This window comes from Pezoporus flaviventris, unplaced genomic scaffold (assembly GCF_033815535.1).
Source record: "Pezoporus flaviventris isolate CSIRO_AGI_PZ_B2104156 unplaced genomic scaffold, CSIRO_AGI_Pfla_v1 ptg000016l, whole genome shotgun sequence".
NCBI classification, from domain to species: domain Eukaryota; kingdom Metazoa; phylum Chordata; class Aves; order Psittaciformes; family Psittacidae; genus Pezoporus; species Pezoporus flaviventris.
In genome coordinates, this window is record NW_026892564.1 from 5515654 (window position 1) to 5540909 (window position 25256).

A 25256-nucleotide genomic window follows, 5' to 3' on the forward strand; every position below is an offset into this window, starting at 1 on the left:
AAAATGAAACTGAGAACTAATCTCCTCTAAATGAAGTGTTCATTTACTTTTTTCTTTTTTAAATGCTGTTCAGTGCAGGAAGACATGCAGATTGAGAAGCCTGTAAGTATGCTGGCTGGCTGGGTGCCAATTGCTCAAAAAAAAACCTTATATGAAGATTTAGTAGTTTCAGCTTATATACTGTTACATGTTTTTAGCGATGCCTGAGATAATAACTATGATATAATTGAAATGTGATGAATACAATTATGTTTAGCTGACTTCCTGTACACAGATGATTTCTAACTCAATAGATAAACATTCAGTTGTTAGAAAGCAGACATATAATGAGAAGAAAAATACCATGTCTGGTCCTACATCTGAGAGTATGGAATGCCAGCACAGGAAAAACTAAAAAGAAGGTATTTTACTAACATAATAAGTGAAAAAAGATAATAAAAACCATGGAACTATGTTCAATAATAGAGAGAAGATAATTCTCAGTTATTGTGTGAAAAAAACATTTCTCTTCAATTGTACTGGGACACTACTTTGATGTGTTCCCATGTGAGGTCTGAATTTTCATTTAATTCCCAATAGGGTTTAATTTTTTTCTATTTTTTTTTCAAATTAAATATTGGATGATATTGAAGTTCATCTAATTTTCTGTAAAGACCTTTTAATTTTCAGTCTATTTCTGGCTTTGTGTAGTTATTAATCAAATTCTACCTGAGAAAAGCTGTGACTTCCTCACTTCATCTTCCTCAGCCAAACTTTGAACATGGTTTATTCATAAAACACATTATACATTTTCTGCTAAAGAAACAAAAAACACCTGGAAGACAGTTAGAAGATGACAGAGATGATATGGAATAATAAAAAATATGTCTGAAAGAGATCTTAAGGGTTTATTTGATGCATTCTCTGCCTTATTCCAGGATCAATTATCATCTCTCAAAAACGTTTGTCTAGCTTACTGTTAGAGAAATCTCTGCTGATTGTCATTTGAAACGTCTCTGAACTCTATTAAAAGTTTCTTTTTGGCATTTACCCAAAATCTGTGCCTTGAGACTTATGCCAAAAATTTTAAGGTTGAATCCATAACTGATGCTCAGAACATTACATTCATTTATTTTATGAATCTCTTTTACACACTGCAAGATTTCTTTAATATAAAAATGTCAGGGAATATACTAGGGAGAAGAAGGTCAGCCCATCTAATTTTTCCGCATATACTCCTTCGTAACCAGTTCTTATCGGCTAGCCTTAGATACAGAATAGTTAGGTGTACCTTTGGACACAATAATTTTAGTATTACCTCTTTCAGTCCTTTCTAAATTTTTTCTTGTTCTTTCACTAGATGAGGCTGTTTCCAGATTTCCCGCTGTTGCTTACTTTTTCCTTGACATTATAGAATCATAGAACAGTTAGGGTTGGAAAGGACCTTAAGATCATCTAGTTCCAAAACCCCTGCCACGAGCAGGGACACTTCACACCAGATTATGTCACCCAAGGCTCTGTCCAGCCCGGTCTTGAACACTGCCACGGTTGGAGCATTTACCACTTCTCTGGGCAACCTGCTCCAGTGCCTCACTACCCTTATCGTAAAGAACTTCTTCCTTATATCCAATCCAAACTTCCCCTTTTTAAGTTTTAACCCATTACCCCTTGTCCTATCACTACAGTCCCTGATGAAGAGTCCCTCTCTAACAACCTTGAGGCCCCCTTCAGATACTAGAATGCTGCTCTGAGGTCTCCAAGCAGCTTTCCCTTCTCCAGGCTGAACAGCCCCAATTTTCTCAGCCTGTCTTCATACAGGAGGTGCTCCAGCTCCTTTATTATCCTTACGCCCCTCCTCTGGACTTGTTCTAACAGTTCCATGTCCTTGTTATGTTGAGGACACCAGAACTGCACACAGTACTCTATGTGAGGCCTCACGAGAGCAGAGTAGAGGGGTAGGATCACCTCCTTCGACCTGCTGGTCACACTTCTTTTGATGCAGCCCAGTATACAGCTGGTTTCCTGGGCTAGGAGTGCACACTGCCAGATCATGTTCAGTTTCTCATCTGCAAACACCTCCAAGTCCTTCTCTGCAGGGCTGCTCTGAACCACTTATCATCAGATAACTGACTCCAATTTTGTAATAAGCTGTGAATAACTATTGTTTTACTATGTATCAAAATTTTCCTTTTCAAACTAGTTTTCCATCCAGCTTAGTGTTTTCCTATCTATAGCATGTGTCTCTACCTTGTTTAAGAAAGTGTTATGAAAGAGAAAACCAAAAGTTTATGAATGTTTGTCCTGGGGTCAGCAGTAGCAGTCATTTTTCTCCTTCTTAGTAGCTGGTGCAGCACTGTTGTTTTGACTTTTAGCCTGGCAACAGCACTGATAACACCAGTGGTTTTAGTTGTTGCTAAGTCATGTTTAGTCTGACCAAGGACTTCCTGAGTTTCATACTCTGCCAGGGAGAAGGGGAAGCTGGGGGGAGCAGAGACAGGACATCTGACCCAAACAAACCAAAGAGGTATTCCATACCACAGCATGTCAGTGGCAAACAATGATAGGACAAGGGGTAATGGGTACAAACTAGAACACAAGAGGTTCCACTTAAACTTGAGAAGAAACTTCTTCTCAGTGAGGGTGACGGAACACTGGAACAGGCTGCTCAGGGAGGTTGTGGAGTCTCCTTCCCTGGAGACATTCAAAACCCGCCTGGACACATTCCTGTGTAACATTATCTAGGTGTTCCTGCTCCGGCAGGGGGATTGGACTAGATGATCTTTTGAGGTCCCTTCCAATCTCTAGCATACTGTGATACTGTGATGTCATGCCCAGTGTACAAACTGGGGGCAGTTACCCAGAAGGGCTAGATCGCTGCTTGGGTCTGGCTGGGTATCTGTCAGCGGGTGGTGAGAGGTTGTATTCTCTTTCCTTGTTATTTCCCTTATCATTATTATTATTGGTGGTAGCAGTAGTGGTTTGTGTTATACCTTAGTTACTGGACTGTTCTTATCTCAAACCATGGGAGTTACATTCTTTTGATTCTCCTCCCCATCCCTCCAGGAGCTGGGAGAGGAAGAAGGCAGGGGAGTGAGCTAGTGGCTGTGTGGTTCTGAGTTACTGGCAGGGCTTAAACCACAATGATGTATATATTGCATATACTTTTTCCACTTTCCATTAAAGATTGTTCTTTCTGCCACAGAGGAAATGAAATTGTTTCGACCAGGTTTGTTCTTATAATAGGCCAAAATTATCTGAGTTATTTCATTGCCTCTGGACACTGGAACTTAGATTTTGCATACCTGAGGAGAGACTTTTATGCAGATCACTGCAAAGCTTCAGCAATTCTTATAACCTAATTTCCTTTTTTGGTTGTTGTTTAAATACTTAATTTTAATAGTTAGAACAGTAGTTGTTTTTTGTATAATACTCGTGTTGCTCTTGGTGCCTTAACGTGAGACCTTGGAACCTACTGTTTCAATCTCAGTCACATTTCATGTGAATTACAGGTGTATTTGTTTAAAGTAAAGATTCCACTTGACTGGAAGAAAATAAAGCTTTTATTTATAATCATGCCTTTGTGCAGTGGTTTAATGTCATTTAGAACAGGTACGCTGCAATTCTCATTTCCACTGCCGGAATGAGACATACTTGGAAATGAAGATTGTTTATTTTTCCTTCTATTCTACAAAACAAGAAATTCACATTTTTAAAACAACTAAATATATACACAAATATTTTACCCAAAGGCTGTACCTTTGCCGAAGGGAATTGCTTTTACAGTAAATCAGCCAACAAGTTTTCTAGCTTCTTTGTGTAGTCATGAGCTTAGCTATGTCAAGAGGTAAAACTAATTGCCTTGGTACCACAAAGATATGAAACTTTGAAAAACAAATTCTTGCATGTTGCCACTCAGAAAACACGTGTTTTTAAGAAGGAAAGCCAGAATATCTATGCCTGATTTTTTACTAGCTCAATAATGAGCTTGATTTAGTAAAAGCATTGATAATCATACCAAATATACCAAAGTGTAATTGACTAGAACAAACACTTAAATATGAATTAACCCTTTCTCACTTCTTTCTTAGAATATCAGTAAATTTTACCACAATAAATGCATCTCCTACATATGATTGACTGGAAGCAGATTTCTGTATGGTGACAGGAATATCACAGGAATTTTAAACAGAAAAAAAGTTTATTTACTATAGATAGAGGAAGAAAAATTATTATTTTCCTCCATATGTATCCTTTCTAACTGCAATCTTTTATTAGCTTGTTTTCTGAACACTAAGGTAATGTAGATATGAGCCAGACTTAGCTTAGACTGTCATACAAAAGCCCTAGTCTAGCAAAAAACCCACCAAGCCCCTTATTGTCATATGTATCAGATCAAGTTTAATCCTTCCATCTAAAGCCCACTTCTAGTAGAAATGTCCTATCATGTGCTTACATATAGAAATCTATAGAAATGTCCTACTTTTTTTTCCTTTTCTATATTCATATGTTATTTTCAATAGTTCTGCAAAAGGCATTTAAAATTTAATGGTTTGGTAAGCTTTTTTTGGCAGTGAAAGGGAAAAACAGCAGTGAAAGAAGCACATTATAGAATCATAGAATCACAGAATAGTTAGGGTTGGAAAAGACCTTAAGATCATCTAGTTCCAACCCCCCTGCCATGGGCAGGGACACCTCACACTAAACCATCTCACTCAAGGCTTTATCCAACCTGGTCTTGAACGCTGCCAGGGATGGAGCATTCACAACTTCCCTGGGCACCCCATTCCAGTGCCTCACCACCCTAACAGGAAAGAACTTCTTCCTTATATCCAATCTAAACTTCCCCTGTTTAGGTTTTAACCTGTTACCCCTTGTCCTGTCACTACAGTCCCTAATGAAGAGTCCCTCCCCAGTATCCCTATAGGCCCCCTCCAGATACTGGAAGGCTGCTATGAGGTCTCCATGCAGCCTTCTCTTCTCCAGGCTGAACACCCCCAGCTTTATCAGCCTATCTTCATACGGAAGGTGCTCCAGTCCCCTGATCATCCTCGTGGCCCTCCTCTGGACTTGTTCCAACAGTTCCATGTCCTTTTTATGTTGAGGACCCCAGAACTGCACACAATACTCCAGGTGAGGTCTCACAAGAGCAGAGTAGAGGGGCAGGATCACCTCCTTTGACCTGCTGGTCACACTCCTTTTGATGAAGCCCAGGATATGGTTGCGTTTCTGGGCTGCAAGTGCACACTGGTGGCTCATGTTCATTTTCTCATAAACCAGCACCTCCAAGTCCTTCTCCACAGGGTTGTTCTGAACCTCTTCTCTGCCCAACCTGTAGCTGTGTCTGGGATTGTCCTGACCCAGGGTGAAGGACCATGTACTTTGCTTGGTTAAACTTCATGAGGATCTCGAATTTGACCATCTCGTGATCACTAAATCCAAGGCTGCCCTGGAGCGTCACATTTCCAATGAGCCCTTCCCTGTTGTTTAGCACGAGGTCAAGCATGGCACCTCTCCTTGTTGGCTCCTCTATTACTTGCAGAAGGAAGTTGTCTTCCACACAATTGAGGAAACTCCTGGATTGCTTGTGCCGGGCCGTCCCGTCCTTCCAACAGATGTCAGGGTGGTTGAAGTCACCCATGAGAACAAGGGCCTGTGAGCTTGAGGCTTTTCCTATCTGTCTATAGAGTGCTTCATCCGCAGGTTCTCCTTGATCAGGCAGTCTGTAACAGATCCCCACAGTAATGTCTCCCATAGCTATATTCCCTTTAACCCTGACCCACAAACTCTCTGTGGACTGCTCACCTGTCCCCAGACAGAGTTCCATACTCTCCAGCCTATCCCGAACATAAAGAGCAACTCCCCCTCCCTGCCTGCCAGGCCTGTCTTTCCTAAAGAGCCTGTAACCTTCCATTCCCACACTCCAGTCATAGGAGCCATCCCACCATGTTTCTGTGATGCCTATTACATCATACCCCCATAGATGCGCACACATCTCTAATTCCTCTTGTTTGTTCCCCATGCTACTGGCATTTGTATAGAGGCATCTGAGCCGAGCTCCAAATGAAGCCGGCTCATTGGCTGGAGCAGCTGGGATATCCCTACAGTGCTCCAAGCATTTATTATAGGTTCTGCCAACTGACTGGGTGTGTTGGGATGGAATGATGCCCCCCTCCCCTAACTCATCTAGTTTAAAGCCTCCTTGACCAGTCTGGCAAGCCTCCTACCAAAACTGCTCTTTCCCTTATCAGACCAGCTCCACCAGCCGCCACTAGACCTGGCCTACAAGCTTGGGTCCCATGTTCAAGACACCCAAACCCCTGACTATGACACCACCCTTTTAACCAGTTATTAACCTGGCTAATCCTCTTAACTTTTTTTAGGTCCTCCCCTGCATCCTGGAGAATTGATGAAAAGACTATTTGAGCTCCAGAGCCCCTAACCACCTCCGCCAGGACTCTGTAGTCCTTCTTTATGTTCCCCAGGCTACTCCTATATATATCCCTAACACCCACATGAAGCACTAGAAGCAGGTAGTAGTCAGTGGGACTTAATAGAGCAGGCAGCCTCTCTGCAACATGGCAGACTTTTGTACATTTTTTTGTACATTAGACTGCACAGCCTAAAGATGAATGAAACCAGTTCAGGTCACTGTCAGCTCCTTGTTAAACTAAATTAGAGAAAAAGTTTCACTGAGATTCTGAAACATCCTTTTAGCTTCTACCATTTCACAGAGGTTTTATTTTTCAAATTTATCCTGGAATCAGAAGTGTGGATGTTTTAATGATAGGAAATAGCTTCTAACCACATTTAACTGATTAAGCAAATTCTTGTAGTTAATTGCATGTCAAAATTATCTCCTGGTATTTTGAAGAACTGGGTGTACTGAGGGTCAAGATGTAACAACATCTAAACCATGTCTTTTATAGAACCTTTGACCTTACGTTGTTCTACTTGACTCCTTAAGAAAGACAAGGAATTGGCCTTTTGCAGATTCCCCCTATGTTTGCTGATAACAAATATAGTCCTATGTTCTGTGCTCTTTATATTTACCTGTTCTTGAAGTAGATGTTATTGTTATTAGGTGAAAGGTTTTTCTAATGGGTCTAATAATTTAGGTGCGTGAATTTTTGTGCTTCAAACCAAGATATCATTTTTCTTGTTTGCAATCTGGGGAAAAATAAAAAATAAAAATCCATTTCCAGCGCCTTAGGTTGGAGTTTAAAGGTATTACTCAGAGAAACTGAAGATCTTGATTATGATTTCTGTTAAATAATTTATTGTTTCAACTATTGTGAAAGTACTTGCTCTCGTAAAATGTATGGTCAAATCTTGTGGATTAAAATGCTTGAAGCTAGCAGGGAAAGAACAACTTTGACCTGCTTATAAGTCTTCCTCTGAAGTTTTCCATGTTTTCTATAATTATTTACAGCTGCCTGACAATTAATATAATTATAGTTGACAACACAGCATAAAAAAAAAAGCAGCTGTGAAGAAATCTGTGGCTGGAAGTGGGCATTGACTTACTTTAACTACCCTTTGTAAATAAACGGCTGTCTAACAGAATTTTTTTTTTTTAAATAAAAAAAATACTAAACACGGTGAATTCATTCTAATGTTCACAGACTTGTTTCCAGTCTACAAGTTCGGGGGGGGTGTGGTTGTTTTGACTTTGAATTTTTTTTTTTTTTGAGAAGGTGTATGGTGTGTCAGATTTCAGTTTGAAGTACTTTGTATTTCCTTTGGCTGCCTTTTTATTTTCCAGAAACAAGATATAAACCTCAGCTTTCTCATCATCATTCAGCCATTCATTTTTTTCTTGGCTTTTGTTTTCCTTTTTGTTGTATTCAGCAACATGGAAGTTTTGACTCTAGGTTTCATCTCAATATTCAATTTAAATGGATTACAGTTTGAATATAAATTGATTTTAAATGTCTTTTTCTTAGTCTGTTTTTATTCTATTTACAGTTCCCAATATCTACCTAGAGTTTAATTTCACTCTATTAAGACTTTTGTCTTAATATGCTATTTTAATATATTTTAAAAAAAGATAAAATTTCATCATTCAGTCACATTTACTGCTTCAGTCATTCTTTTATATTTGATTTAGGGTTGACTCAGGATTAGTTTGTTCAAGCATCTTACTTATTAACTGTAAATGAACAGGTTCAAGATTGAATAATTTGTGCTAAACTCAGTTTCTCTTAACTTTTTTAATCTTAAAAAAAAAAAAAAGGATCAAAATAATCCAAATGGGAAATTATGAGTTACCTATACCAAGTGAACATTTATATCTGCTACCTGTGAGGAAAGATTTGTTCTCAGTGTCTTGCATGTTTACCCTGTTGTTGAATCATTTGCCTACTGGTTATGGCTAATATGCATGTTGGTATAATTAGTGTTACATATATTTTTCCATTATTCAACACAGTGATGTCTTCAAATGTTTTTTTGTTGGGTTTGTTGGTTTGGGCTTTTTCCCCAGAAGTTCTAGAATCTGAATCTTATTTAGTCAATACGTCCTTTTTTGTTTCTTCAGTTAAGGCCACTAATAACAGAGCTGATCATTCCCACGGGAAACAAGCACACAAAAAAAAGATAATTGCTTCACAGTTGACTGTTATTTTAAAAAAACTCAGTTGCTCTCTATCTATATTCTGTGTTGGTTCTCTCTGAACTTCTTATGCAGCAACAGTGGAATTACACAAGATGGAGTTACTCAGTTGTGGCCAGTTCCATCTGTATAAATACAGACAGTGAGAAATTTTATTTGTGAACCAGTTGTTATTGATTACAGTAGACAGATAAGTTTGACAATCAATAATTCAGAGTGGTAGCGATAGCTATCTGATGAATTTGATTTCACTCCTTCTATTTCCAGCTATGCTTCAGTTTAGGAAGTGCCTTGCTGTGAAACAGATTTGTATTCAGAAGCCTCTAAATTTTCATGTCTCTAAGAAACTCCATAGTGTAGCTTTCATCAAAAGAAACCTACTTTGCACAGCATAAGTTTCTAATTTTTGTTATAACTGACCAATAGAAAGGTGCCTGTTTCTGTTCAGGCAGTTCTACTAGGCTTTTAAGTGCTCTTGTACATAGATACTTGCTTCCACTTCAACACGTCTATGGTTTTAGCTAGTGGTTTCAGAGTTTGTTTAAAGATTATGGTCCAGTAATATTGCCAAGTAATAAGAGTTTCTTCCTGAACATTTTGTGCAAATAAGCTCTTTACAGCTGGGTTAATAGCACTTAATACACTAGCTGATATTTACATTGCTTTTATCCAGCCTGGAAATGGTTGTTTTCTTAGCATTTTACACAGAACAATAATAAGCTCCAACTGCTGCAGTATAAACAAGGAGGGTGGGTGCTGTTTATTATCTCATCTTACTTTTAAAATGCCATTTTTCTGTTTCATATTACTGAAGTGATGGGTTTACAATGATATGAACTGTAAGGGCTGCAATGTACTATTTAGTCATCAAATATATTAACTGGTTATCCTTTATGCACACCAGTGCTATATAAAATAATGAGTAAGCCATAAACAATAAAAAAAAACATTCAGCTGGTTTGAAGAGTTCTTTATTCACGGGCTGGAAGTAATGCAAGAGAATTCTCTATACTACTACCACCAACCAAGACATGCCATTTCTGAGCAGCAACAGGCAATGCAGGCTCTTCTTCCCCAGCTGAATTGCTAACGACTGAACCAAACTCTTCAAAGGCCTTTGTTTTTGTCTCCCTTAAGTTATATGGCTTCAAGATATACAGTTTAATCACACAGATTAGTTTAAAATTTGGTGTCATTAATTCAACAACTTTATGCTCATTTGCCACAAACTGAAGACTCTAAAATGTAAACAACTGAACTATTTGATAAACTCAGGTAAGACTGTTATGAATAAGGAGAGCATCATAATATCAGTGAAAGAGCTAAATGTCCTCACCTCATCAAGTGCAAGAATGAAACAACCTTTTATGAGTTTTATATTCCACAGACTTTACTGCTTAGAAAACAATGAAAAGCAAAACAATATTTTTTGTAAGCACTATTTTAAGTGAGGTCACAGTGGTGAAAGAATAAAGGCGAGCTATGTTTCACATATCTTGTCATTTGACACAAATTGGGACTGATAGAACAAAAGGGAAAACAAATTGAGTATTTTAAGTCAATCTTAGTAAAGCAATATCATAATTACATTTATGTACCTACTTAAAAACAAGAGATAGTAATATTAAGGATTGCCTTTATATTCTTGCTGGGTTCACATCAAAACGGTGAAAACCATCACTCCTTATTTCAGTCATCTAAAATGTAAACACCAACCAACCTACCTAATCACCCAGGTTTTCTCAATGGACAGGAATAAGCATGATTCATTATGCCCACCTACATTAGATGTGAACTTTACAGTGGAGGTAATAATATTCCAGAGGTATCACTCTAGAGACTGTAGGGAAAGCCTAGAAGGTAAAATAGTATCTGTAGAGAAAGCCTAGAAGGTAAAATAATATCTCCCTTTTAAATGGTTGAAGATTGAGAATGAGAATGTCATATTAAATATGTGTTTCCTTTGCTTCTAAGAGTATAAACAGTATCCACTTTACCAAAATAATTGATACATGTATATAGTACAAAATCCAACAGCCACTTTGCATTGTGGAGTTATAAACCATCTGACTCAAAATGACTGACAATTTCAAATAAATAACTAATGCCACAGCTTAAGAACTATAGGACAGAAATGAAAGCCTGTGGCTAAAATAATATCTAATTAGAAAAAGTAAGAAAAAAACAGAGGATTAAATGACTGAAGCTCTGAGGAGAAAAATGTCTAAATAAAAGTATAACAAATAAAATAAAAACTAATAAAAATAAAGTGAAGTTTTCTTTCAATCAACTTCTCTTCTTTTTGTCTTACTCTTTCATCACCCAATGTACAGTTTAGTTCAATTTTTTTCTGACTGCCAGTAACAAACTTCAACTATTAACACAGCCATGATATAGAAAGCGTAGCTAATCCTCTTTCCTTTTGATGAGACCATGTAGTTGCAAAGAAAAGGAATAGGGTAACTAATGACTCTACTGGGATATTCTTCTACAACTATTTAACTGTTCTTAGAGTCCAGGGGATGTTTGGTGGAAGAGAGAACATGTACAGTCGTCTCCTTAGTACAATTGTGTGATGAAATGCCATGCTACTTAATTTAATTTTTTGTTATTTTGCATTTGAATAACAAACATATATTAATAACATGCATTGTCAATTGCCATCCTCTGGAGCCTTCTCTGCACACAGATAAATGCTTCTGATTGGAACTGTTAGTTTTCAGGCATAATTAATAGGAGAAGTATAGGCATATGAACATCTGTGAACATAGAAAAGTCACCCTCACTCTGATGCTTGAGTGCCATTCTTTTAGAGAACATTTGTTAACAATGCTTCTCTAACCCAGGTATTCCATAGCAGAGACCCAGACTTTAAATCTGATGATGTAATTTATTTGAGCGATACAGCTGTAGGAATTAGGTGCCTCTGGAGAAGAATCCTGAACAAAAAAAACCCACTGAACAATGATACCCTAATAATATTAGTTTCCTGCCCTTCACACAGCAGTTCAGTCCAATAATAACAGTGTCTGGGGTCTTCTTGCTCTCTACTGGGTCTCTTCACTGTCTCTTGGTGGGCTGTTTCTCCTCTTATCTCTAAGGTTGCAGCTTCTTCTGAGGAGATAGTGGCCTTCCTTGCTTTCTTAAGACACAAACTGGCTCTGGGACTTTTTTTTTTTATTTAAGTAGGTAAAAAGATTAATGTATCTACGTGAATGTTCACAGCTTGTGGTCTGAGATTTCAGGCACATCTAACTACTAATGCTAAGTATGTTAAACTGAGTGAATAATTTCCTTTATTCCTTTATGCATTAAAAGAATATGAGAGAATGCATAAGAGGTAGAATATGTGAAAACTTTTGTAGAAAACCTCTTTAATGTTGTAATATTTTCCATCAACCCAAACCAACTTTGTCTTACCCTCAGTTTGAGTCTACATCCCATGTTCAGGTTGCAGGTTTGAGTCTTCATGAAGGTTGTAAACCCACAACATTTTAAAGAGTGAATATGCAATAAGTCAAAGAGAAAATTATAGTAAATTGACATATCTGCTTTATATATCTCTTTATATATACCAGCAGAATCTTGAGTGTGTGTATTAATAAAACTAATGCTGCTAATTATTCTAACTGAAAATAAGTGGCTTAGGAGAAATTCTTCTGACCATAATTCCATTTAATGCAGCTCTATAGTCATGTTCATAGAAGACCAGAATTAGAATTTCTGCAGATTGTATATAAATGGTTAATTTTTCTGCAGGTTTAATTAAACTTTGGGATACTGAATTCCAGATGTATTTGGTGGAGTGGCAGATGACTTGAAAAGAAGGGATTCTTCTTAGTCTTTTTTCACACATCAGCAAATAATTTTGTTTTATCTAGCAGATTAAGCTCATTTTATAAAGAATGTAGCTCTTTATATGTTCTAGTCTGATCCACCACAACTAGTAATTATATACATTTGCAGTGCTTTTAGAACCTAACCATATATCTGTTTTTTTCCAGAAACAAGGAGAAGCATTTCTTCAAAATATAGATAGCACTTGGGTAAGTGACTACCTGGTTGCTGGAAGAGTCAGAATGAAGGGCATGAGGCATGTGTTGAGGAAAGGTAGTCCTATGGAACCTTACTAAATAAGAAACAGATATTACTATTTCCTGAATTGTAGTCATTTTTCAGAATCACTTAGTAATGAAAGAATTTCTGTGTTTGAATTTCTCAACTCACTGATCTTTGAGAGTTTCACATACAAAATAGACTCATTTGATTCCAACCCTCACTGAGCTGAATATTTAAAGAGCTTATTTTATTATATTCAAAATATGCATAATTAAAATTACCCTTAAATGCAGATCTATGGTCTTGAAGTGCCCTGCTAGAAGCATGATATACATTCTTTTACTCTTGAAAAAAAGAAAGCAGTAAATTATATTAATATAAATTACTTTAAATAGCTATAGATTGATATTTGCACTGTGATAATACTTAGGAGATGGCTTCAGATATATATATAGTACAACCATAAAACACAGCTACTGCCTCAGAAAAAGTTTGTAATTGAATGTAAGGTAAGGTAAGAGGCACCAGATGAATTCATACAGGCAGGGAAGTACAAGGAACTGACACAGTGTTGGTCAGCATGATGGGCAATGGTCTCAGAAGCCTGACTTAAAAGCTTCATGTTGAACAGATCAAACACAAAAGTTGTGTGTGATTATTCAGCACCAGGTGGATCTTTGTACTAGAAAGTTCAATAGCCTGTGGCTTCAGAACATCAGTCTGTGGTAAAGATCTTAAAAAAAAGAAGACAAAAAGAAACATACCTTAAAAAGAAAACGCTATTTTATCTACATTCAAATCCTTTTGATTTCTCAGCTCTTCATTTTCCCTTCCCAGTGGACTTCAACTTGAATAAGAATGGAAAAAAGTATAGCCAAATAATCCCAAGGTAACTAACAATGTGACAAAAGAGTCAAAGAAGAGTTAGCAAGTTTTAAAATTTTATACCATCAATTATAAGAATCACAGGTATTATTGGACTCAGGTAAGTGTAGCGTAAACAAAGAATGCTATCCAAAGTGCACTCCCTATATGATGTAATTAGTTGAATCAACATGTTTTTGATCCAGGACACTTTAGGAAACTGTGCGATGGGAACAATATGCCATCTATTTGAGCTTTGTTTTAGTGACAAGAATCCAGATACTCAAAAGCATATAAACACTGATTTTGTCTGGGACTCTGCTTTGTCTGGTAACTTCAGTACTTCAGGAAAATCTTCTTCTTGTACAATATCTAGGATAGTAAGTAGGATCCCTAAATATAGACTAATAAAGACTTGACGACTCATTTAAACAGTTTAATTTTGATGTCTGACTTGTAAATTTTTCACAAAAGAGAGCTTGACCATTTCCAAATATGAATGACCTCAGAATAAACCACTTAGATATGTGGATTTCAGGATAGAAGTGAAACCAGTGGCAGTGGCAAGAACTCAGCACAACTGAGAACTGCACGTTTGGGTTTTTGTTTTTTTTTTTTTTGAAGGAAAAGACATTCAAAAACAGCAAAAGAATTTAGGAACACACATTTTTGTTTTTTTGTTTGTTTGCTTATTTCAACTTTAGTGCCTAACCAGAGGTAATAATAAAGGTCATTTTACCTGTGTCTCTGGATCATATGAGCTAACATTCAAATTATTCCAGCTAACTTGTTGATTTAGAAAGTAAATTTTTCTTAATAGGTTTTAAGGATTGAGTGACCTAACCTGCTACAAGTCAGAAACTTGTCTCTGGCTATGTCTTGGTGACCTAAAAATTCAAATACCTTCAACTAAATCCTGTACGTATTCATAGTGGTGATGATCAGCACTCATTTCACCTATTTTCAGACAAGATGTACATTATAACGTCATAATTGTTTCAGAAAAGAATGGCATTTAGATGAGGAACCTTGGGTTTAATTGTCAGTAATGCTGTTCAAACTACCAAACAAATTTGTTCTCAATGCCATGTGCTTCGTATGTTCTTCTTATTTCTGTGCACATTTTCTCTTAAAAAGATTAAGTATTACTATTCCCTAGATCAGAGGGGTCATAAGTGCAGAGACCTGGTTTATGAGGTTTTCATCTACTGATGAGCATTTAACGTGTTTCTAAGGTTTGTTCACTAAAGAAAGATGTTTTTGCAGTTAACTACTGTAAACAAGGAACCCTACTACTTTAAAGTGACAGATTTTGTTTGTTTTATTTTAGATGTAGAGGGCATTCAAGGCAAGTTCCACTGCAAGATTTAGATACTAAAACAAAATAAGTTTGAGCCGCTGAGGGGAAATTGTAATTGCAAAATCCTGACTCACCTTCTGAGCTGGAGACACCTAATCTCTATAAAGTCTTCAACATTTGATGCTAAATCTCTTCAGGTGCCTATTAAGTCACTGCACGTGCCCAGAACTGTCCTATAGTTGGCAGGCTTAAGCAGCTCAGCACTTAGATCATGTCTGAGCTCAGTTTAGATTGAGAAACTAGGAGGAGTGAAGTCTGAATCATGCCAAAAACTCAATCCAGTAAACACTCCCAGCAGCCATAGAACATGGCAGGACCACTCTCTTCACACACTACAAATCTAAAGTAGGTCAAATTTAGACCACAGACAGAGAAGAGAAGCCTCTCCCTTTTTCCTATGCTGCATATTGCTTACTGACTTACTACTTAGTGCACCCACTGAGTAGGTTGGGCTCCCAGATTCAATCCTATCCTTTCACTGCAAACAATGATCTGCATCTTTCAAAGCTCATGTCCTAGTCACCAGACAACAGTCTCCTGAAGTGTGGGAAGACAATCTGCATGTGTCTTGTGAAGATGTTCTCAGGCAGATAAAAGTGCAGGGTATACTGGACCAGAGAGGAAGCACTAGAGGATGAATGTGACTTTGTATTCTAGTGTGTAGACTACTTTGGAAGACCTTGAATCTGCCTTCAGCTTCCAGGACTATTTTTGTCTTTAATATGAAATGTTTATTACATTAAATCTTACATTCTTTCTTTTTTTTTTTTTTAATGTAATATAAAATTTCACATACTTCAGGATCATGTAGCAGGTTCCTTCCTTTTGTGCCTTTACTTCAATCAGTAATGTTAAATCAGGAAATAATTTTGCAGCTGCTCACAACCCATGAAATACAAAACAGAACTTGGCTTACATTACAAATGTCCTAGGCACCTGACCCAACATGTTATCTGATGTCGAAAGACATCCATTTCTTACATGCTCATTTGGTCAACTGAGAATCTCGCCCCTCAGATTCTGTTGACTATAGACAACTCTAATTTGATTAAAATCCAATTAAATTAGTCAAGAAAGAGGTTCTTCATTTTTTCAGCTTCCCTACATTTTTTTAATCTTAGTTTTTAAGTCTACTTTTAACACTCTTAGCTATAGGCCAACTGATCTATAAGTCACTGGAGGCTTAATTACAGCATATACTAATTATGTGCTTAGCTGTAAAGCTTTTAATAAAGAAAAGCATTTCTTTAAATATATCTAATTAGATAAAGTATCTGTTCTGGTTTATCCACATTTGGCATCAAAATGAAAAAAATGCAGGAAAAAAATATTTTTTTTTCATGTATTATTGAACTAGGTGGTCCCTTGTCTTCTTGAGCTTCCAATACAAATGAAAGCAGCATTATAATTAGATCAAGTTTCACTCATAAGTTAAGGGCCTTGGACATCTCTATGCATGAAAAAAAAAGTATATATCTGACAATAGCCACAGAGGTTTAACTACCTCTGTGTATTCCCAGTCCTGAAAACTGTTCTGCAGCTACAAAAATAAGTTACTTAGGACTGTTATATTAATCTTTCTTTTTTTTTTTTTTTCAGGAAAAGAGAAGATATTTAGTCCTTCTGAGGAGTAAGCAAGATATCAAAAGCACATGTAAGTAACTTCTAACTCCAAGAGCAAGAATGTATCTAAAAATTATAAATGTTATTAGTTTTATAGGAGACAGAAGGGAAATTGTGAAAACATGGGGAGAACCACAGGTGCTGTCCAGTATTGCTGTGATTTTTTCTTTTACCTCTATAGTTTGTACCCACCTTATCTTTCCATTTGCCTGATAGAAAGAATAGTTGTACAGGAATACTTTTTTCCCCCTCATTTCAACAAGACAGAGTAGACAAGGGTGAGTATGCAGTATATTCAAAGATAAGGAATGGCTTCCATCTATGTAGAGATTAAATAGTTTAAAATTCCTAAAACATATAATGGAGAAGGTTATGGCAGACATCTATGAAATCATTAAATCTATGCAAATGATGACTTGAAAAGGATAAACTATTTCAAAACAGCAAGCTGCTCATTTAATCAGGTGTTGTGATAGATTTATTGCAAGAAATAGCAATCTAAAGAAGTTAATTATGAAACAAATAAACTTATGGGGTATTGCCACAGGTTGCAATGAACACACAAAAAACATGAATTCAAAATAGGTCTGTAGAAGTTAGTAGAGCATAGACGGATTTAAATTCTGACTGAAACTGCCTGAATTGCTGATTACAAAGAGCTGGGTAATCACTCTGTACATGCTTATTTTTCTGCATTTACTCTAAATATATGCCATTGGTCACTGTCCAGGACAAAAGAGTGGCCAAGACAAGCTAATTCATTCTGGAGGTTTCCTACAGTACAGGTTTTCTTAGATGAAAATTTGTTATTGGTTAAAACTGACTTAGTTATGAAAAGACTTCTCTAATGAACGTCTTTAGATAATAAGCTTCTTAGGAGATTTTTTTATTATTTTTCTTTAATGCAGAAGTACAGCATATGATTGAATTCCCAGACACAACTGATATGTACAAAAAGTCAATCAAAAATTTTTTAGATAGACTACTGATCCCCATTAACTTACAGGGAATTTTTCTTTCTTTTTAATGAAGTTAGGACTTTTTCTTTACTACATTACTAGCCATATTTGGGGTATAAATTAATCTGAGTAAAATATACAGCACGACAGCTGTGTGATCATCCAGTCCAAAAAGAGAAACAAAGAAAATTCATGGTACTTTGGAAGTTATGTTTATGGCTCTGTTACTTAGCAGATAACACCAGTATGTGCAGCCTTATGACAAGTACTACATTTGTTTTTCCCATGCCATATGTCAACAGTGGAAGTAACTGAGAAAAATACCATCCTCTTGTTTGATTGACATGCATTTTAAAATCCTTGTCAAAACTGCATACTTATTTAAGTAGAATAAACATGCCAGTCTCTGGATTTAAAGTAGTTGGGAACCTGATAAATTGTAATGTTTATCTGCTTGATGGTAAGAAAATTTATAAAAGCATCAGAAAATAAAATTAGGGTAAGAAAAAAGTTTGCTAACCTGCCCCCATTTTTGCCTTTACATAGGTGAAACTGGAAAGGACACTAAAAGAATAAGTTGCCAAATATCTTCCACTTTTAGTCTCTATTTTAATTTTTCTGAAGATCTGCTAAATTTTAGTTACCTGTCCTTTTATTTTGTAAGAATTTTCAGCAGCTAGCTGTTTCTTCGGAAAAAAAAAATGAGGAGAAAAGAAAAAGTTGCTATGATGATGTTAAAAAAAAAAATCATGTACCTGAGAACTGTTTTGTGGTTTATGATTTTTTTGGTCAACCCAGAAGCTGATTGACCTGTACTATAAATGAGATGTGGCCAAACTTTTACATGAATATGAAGGTCCTCTGAAAAATCTGATACATTTTAAGCAGGCATATTTTAGTTTAATAACCAAAAGTCAATTATTTGCAAAACCAGTATTGGACTGTTATCATTACAGTCTTCTGTAAAGGGACCAGCAGAATATGAATAAACTGCACAAATTACTTTTGTACCATCTTCTCTTAAAGACTTGTTATTTTACCTTAAACCATCCACACTTTCCAGTTTTATATGTAACTTTAAAACCTTTAGTTTTCTCTCCTTGATCCTTTCAAGTAATGATATTCATTTAAGATTCAAGGTTAGGTTACTGTGAAGTTATATTTTGGTTAAAAAAATTATTTAAAGTGATTTTGTCTTTAGGAGATACTTTGTGCAAAAATATAGCATTTCAACAGCTATCCCACTGCATTTGTCTGGAGAATCTTACTGCACCCAACAAGACCACAAAAGGGAAAAACTATAAATTGTAAGTGAACACAGAAAAAAATTGGAGAAGTGTCCCAGTTAAAAGTACTTTATAAAACACATTGTTCTGAACTGACAACGATCATGTCTGTAGATTGCTGAAGAACTGAAATGTGTGTAGATAGTATGGGGATTAGTGGGTACACAGGTTAGGGGTGCTTCATAGCTTTCAGAACCTAGGGATGTAATTTTATAAACTTTTTGTCCAGTGGAAAACTGGTTTATATACCTGCTTCATTGTGAACTGCAGAGCAACACGCATCTGTGCAACTGTTCTATGGGGTAATAATACTGTAAACCAGATCATTTAACCAAGGCAAAATAGCAAATACATCTTAAAAATGCTCTTTAAGTCTGAGATAAATTATTTCATTTGGTGAGATAGCATAAATAGCTTCAGTATGCCCAAATTTTGGACAATTGAAGTTACATAATATGTAAATCTTAATGTAAAACTTTTGATTAAAGCACTGAATGAGAATCAATAAAATTTAGATTTTTGCTTTACGCTGTTTCTCAATTGCAGAGCTTCAGCTGCAGTGATTTCTCTTGCCTGAAACAAAATTTCAGTTATTATCTATTCTATTTATGACTAATAATTTCCTTTTATCATTAGTTATCAGATCTGAACAATTTTCTACATCATTAATTCTACAAAATATTTCCTACATATAGATTGGAGACCAATTTAAATTACTAATTTGAGGCTTGTTTTTTACTTACAAAGATAAGGAATCCAATAATTATATCTTCTAAATCCTTTTTATTCTATAGTTTCCAATCTTTGTATCATTGTATACCAGACTTGAAAGCTTTGAAGACATTCATGTAGAAATATGCAGTCTATGACTTGTTTACTAGCTATATTTTTTTACCTCTTCTGTGACACATTTGGTTGTAAGGAAAACAGGATCATCTTCTGCTGCCTTTAAAGAGCTAAGACAGAAAGGAAAACGATTTGTTGATACACCATTCCCAAAGCTGAAGAAAAAGAAACTCTTAATGGTCTTTTGTGATGACAAAGCCACCTTGCAAACATAAATGCTGTTCTATCTACTAGTAGGACTGAGTAAGACTAAGAGCTAGTTAGAAATATCTGAAACAGCCATTTGTAGCTTTTAAGTTTCAGCTCAAGTGCTCTTCCTTCAGACTCAGCTTCACAAAAATGCCTTTAATGGAACAGGACACTCTCAGAGGCAAACTGAGCAGACATTTAGTGTTGCGCCCAGAGAACAGGTACTCAGCAAGGAGACAGATGCCTAACTTTTCTGTCCTGTAATTTCAGTTTAAAAACTGTTCAAGCTTTCTTTAGGATGATAATTTTGGAAAGAAGTTGATTCAGAGTCAAATGACTCCTGTATAGTCAATCCTCCTGTTCCCTTGTGGGTCAGTAAAGTTGCTAAGAAAACATAAGGCAAAAGCATTCAGTTTCTTCTCTTCAATAGGATGACATCCACCCCTCATACCATGGTTAGAGCTGAAGTGTTTGAACTGTTTTTTGAAGTTGATAAATGTTTAGACTTAGGTGTTTGACAGCAAGTAACTGGAATTAAGCCATCTTATTTTATTCTTTGATCTGGTCGAGCTATATATCTGGACATTAGCTAAGCTTCTACTGTTCTATTTACTTTGATTTAGAATCATAGAATCATAGGATAGTTAGGGTTGGAAAGGACCTTAAGATCATCTAGTTCTAACCCCCTGCCATGGGCAGGGACACTCACCCAATTCCATATGAGTTTCTCATGATCCAGGCCCTAAGGAAGGCAAAGCTTACCCCTTCCTCATGGAGAGAGGCTCGGCAGCTCTTTTCCAAGTAATTCCTGGGAAAACCAGCCCCAGGTGAGGATCTGAAGCTGGTGGGATGCTGTCCACCAAGAATTGATGCATCAGATCCAGTCCAGGTAAACCCCAACCTCCTGCTGTGCCCAACATTCATCCATGCTCACTCCCACCCCATCCTTCCCAAAGGAACACCAGCACAGGCTGTCTTCTGATTGGCCCCTCTCCCAGCAGCACTGCAGCAACACAGGATGAGACCAACCAGAATGTTGTTTTTCCTCTTTCAACCACAAGATCAATATTCAGATCTGATGGAAATTTCTATGTTTATTTAATATAAAGATATCTGAATATTCCCAGGGATTCATATCAAGTTGCTGGATCATTGGTTAACAACGTAGTAAAATACTAGAAAGCATATAAAAGTAGCCTACTAAGGTGCCACAAGGACATCTGGACGCTTTAGAGGTTTTTTTCTTTTTATTTTTTCCCCCACAAAAATGAAATAGAATATTTAATATTTTATTTTTATTTCTCTTCTAAAAGTGGGTATGAATAAGAATAATTTATCTGAAAAATTCAAGTTACCTCTATGAGGATGTCAACTATTTTTTAGGTTACAGAATAAAAACATTTTTATTTTTATTTATTTTTTCTTTCTTTTTATTCTCCTTAAATGATCATTCTAAGTGAATCTTCTCATCAACATCCTTTTTCTGTCACAAGATTTTTCTTCAGATGTTTGAATTTTCCTTATCTTCACAAGCAATTAGTTTGGTTTATAATTTGATCAGTATTATTTAAGATGCAGGTTTTTGTAGCTGTCACTCCAGGATGTGTGTCGTCTTTCCCCACAGTAAAACTGACCCCTTTTTAAATGATAGAACACTAACATTTTGACAGTGATTAAGGTATTCACATTCCAAACGGTCCGATTTTCAAGACTCAATCTAGACTTGTATAAACTTCAACAAAATGTTTAGAGTTAAGCTCTGCAAGATTTGGCATGACATACAGACATTTGCCATGCCCATCAATATCTATTCAATTTACTTATTTATTTATTCATTTGGAGAACTTTAGAATTGGATAACTACAACTGGACAGACAACCTTACTTTGACACCAATTACTTTTATATAAAACCCAGAAATTAATTTTCCTTTTTTTTTCACATTATAAATAACTGACAGTAATGGGAAATAAACAACTTAAGTCTCCCTGCATATGAAATACAATACAAAAAGTTAAGTGTTCAAAGGTATGCCCTTTCATGAAGAGAGGTAAATACCATATGTAAAGAGAGGCAAAAAAAGTCAACTGTTTTTACTGACTGTTTTAAGTATTCATTTTCAGATGTTTTCCTGAGAGGAAGAATGGTTCAAGTGAACAGTTAAAAGCAGTTTCTAGCAGACAGTGATAAAGAGATCTTATAGAGACCAAAGTGCAGAAAGACTCTTGAATACAACCATCTTTGGCTACAGGCAGAAATGCTATGGTTGCCAAACATATAAGCTTAAATTGCCCATGATGCACAGCAATCAAGAAAAATATCAATACGACAAAAATAGTGACAAAAAAAAATGCAGTGCTCTATTTGTATGACTAATTTATTGCATGTATACATGGTATTATACAAAATGAGCCAGAATGCTCATTTTGGGTGACATGGTTTAGCGGGAGGTGTCCCTGCCCATGGCAGGGTGGTTGGAACTAAATGATCTTAAGGTCCTTTCCAACCCTAACTGTTCTATGATTCTATAACGCACTGCAGCACTCAGGTCTGGCTTCTTGACAGCATATAGTTCAGCAGCTGTAGTAAGTCCCTCACTGGCACTGATATGTCAAAGTGTCCATAACCTCAGGTGCAATTCTAATTTTCTGCTGGAATCTGTCCTGCTTATCCTTTGAGGTTCATAAAAAAAAAAAAAAACAACACCTGTTTTTTTAGTGGCATCAGGAATATTCAGTTATTCCCTTGAAAGATAATAATGAGAAAGCCTCTGACAAGGGACAGTTTCCTTCTGTGCCTTCCTTGCTGGAAGAAAGTTCTCGAGGCAAATATTTTCCTCCCTTTTTATGTACTTCAGAATTCTTGTTTTATACAGTCTCAGAATTCTCTGAAAAATTGCTTACATCTATGTCCAAATATGCCTTCAAAAAAATGAGTTTGAGTGATAGAACTACATAAACTGATAAAGTATATTTCACTATTGCCTGAAAATGCTTGTCCTATTGTCCAAGCCACTGTATGAAAGTCTAGCAAAACATTAGACTTTTTGGATGAGGCATCATCTATAGGCATCATTGACTATTAGAAAGTCTTGCTCTATTATCTGTCTCCTAAACAAACACACTAGTAGCGACATATCCAGAATAAAGGGTGTGATTGATGCAATTAATGGTTTTGCTTAACTATCACAGAATAATTTTCTATAGACTTCCTTCCACTTCCAAAGAAATAAAGTTACTTAATTAGTCAACAAATCCATTACTTTTTCTCCTGGAAATTTCTGGAGTTAAATTTAAAGTCAAACATGTCAGGACCCTTAGCAACACTAATATAGATAACTGATCTAGAAACAGAAGGATATTAAGCTCAATATATATCCATCTAGAAGTTAGAAAACTGTTCACACAGTCTGAAACTGAACTAAATTCAGGGTCTTCCACCCATATTAGTGAAAATTCTGTTTTCCAACACCTTTAAAAAGTCAGCTATTTATGCAATGTTTATCATCAACTATAGCAGACTTTGATATGGCATCCTTCAGACAAATTTTCTTAATTTCTTTTAACAGTAATTAAATAGTAACCTGAAAAATGAAATTACAGCTGCAGCTGGAAGAATATTTTGGTTAAATGATTAGCCCTTTCCTGTTCATGAATGGTCTGAACACCACAGATTTTTGCATGTGTATCTAATTCAGGAATACTTGCCACACTGTTATGCCAACAAATTTCATCTTAGGGATAGAAGAGTTATTCAAAGTTGTCATGTATGTTGTTGTAATTTCCTAATAATTACAGTCCGGGGGAGGGGATGGGTGAAGACAAAACCGGAATAAGTTTCTTCCTGGTGAGAATTCATTGGATAATAATTTGCAGCAAAAATAATGTAACATTGAATTTAATAAAATTTTCACAGATAAATAAATAAAGTGTTCACCTGAAACATATTTAGTCTGAAAAGGCTAAATATCACTTATGTATATGGAAAGAGAACATTAAAAGAAACGAAATTACTAAAATAATCAATGTTCAATACAACATGTTCAGGATACATGGTTATTCATCTGTTGTTCCCTGCAGATGTAACAGCTGAGGTACTGTTTTCACTCAGCTGAGAAGAAAATAGCATTCAAATCCTTCTGGGAATAAGAAACTATCCACAGTCTTTTCTGTGTAAAATAATGCAGCCTACATAACCTGAATACTTCATGATGTTTACACTAAATAGTAACTGTGGTTCTATATCTTGCTACTTGACATTAACTATTCTAGAGACTCTAAGATAATTTATGTAGTTTAATAGCATTGAGACCAAATGGGACTAACTTAATCTTTTGCTTGGATTCCTTATTTGACTTCAAATGGTTTTACTCAGAATTTCCTTCATTTCCAAAACCTGTATTGAGTAAACCTATGTGACTCAGACTCTTAGAAATCTGTAAGTAACAGCTTTGATCCACATCAAGGAGTAGATTTTTCTTCAGACAAGCAAAATGGTATTTAGGTTAATCACCAAAGCTAATGGAAACAGTTCTTGATGCTGCCTAGAAACACCTGAACTCTCATTTATCAAGGGAATACCAATGAGGACAGAGAGGACTTCATGCTCTCCAATCTATCCATTCTGTATATGCTATTTTTTAGAACAGGTTCTGAAGTTCTTTCCCTATTCAGGACATTCTATCCACTCACTCCCATGCTTCTCTCCTTCCCATCCTTTCTACCTTGGTACATGAAACATGCAAAGTAATATATAATGGAATGACTTTACAAATAAAGATTGAATAGAAAAATCCTTATAAACCTGAAAGCTGATAATTAAGGCACTACCCAGGAGAGTGAAAACGTGAGACTAGGATCTTTAACCAATACAAGGGATATGAATCTTTGACCTCCTCCCTTCTTCAGAGCTCTTTAAGCACTGGTTTTCTCACTTAGTCTTATAGCTGTTTAAAACAGCAAATTTTAGGCTGCTGATTCCAAAAGATCTTACATTGATGATGGTTATGAATCCAAAAAGGAGTGCAGCAGCAAGTTTCATAGGCATTCATTATTTGCTAAAGGAAGAATAAGCTGGTTGATGTGGAATCCAGTCTTGGACCTCAAGCTATTAATCATAGTATGGAGATTCTGTGTCTTCATGCAGAGTTCTGTACACTGTTCAGTACAGTGATGCTATCTGCATGATACAGTGGGAATCCTGCAGTGCCTACATCCTTCCAATCTTGCTAGCTTAGTCTTTTTTCCCCTAAGCTGTGTCTTTTCCTCTGAACAGATATCTTTTCTCTCAGTTTTCTTTTTCCAGTGACTATAGAGACAGCCAAAACTAGCACAACTTTTAAATGAACCATGTCTTTTGGATACTAGAGGATCAGTGGGATAAAACCTGGCCACTGTGATTTGTTTCTTAATTTGTACAAGGGGGATGCCACAGCATTTTATACAGGCTGGCTATGAGGGTTTCAAGCAGGCCTGGAACAGG

At 36.2% G+C, this 25256-nt stretch overlaps 1 long non-coding RNA gene across 1 annotated transcript; it reads left to right on the forward strand.

Annotated features, from left to right (window-relative positions):
• On the forward strand, nt 1-25256 carry LOC133270006 (uncharacterized). Its single transcript, XR_009743641.1, has 4 exons — nt 1-102; nt 12595-12636; nt 16473-16527; nt 25066-25256. It is a non-coding gene; the product is annotated as an uncharacterized LOC133270006 (long non-coding RNA).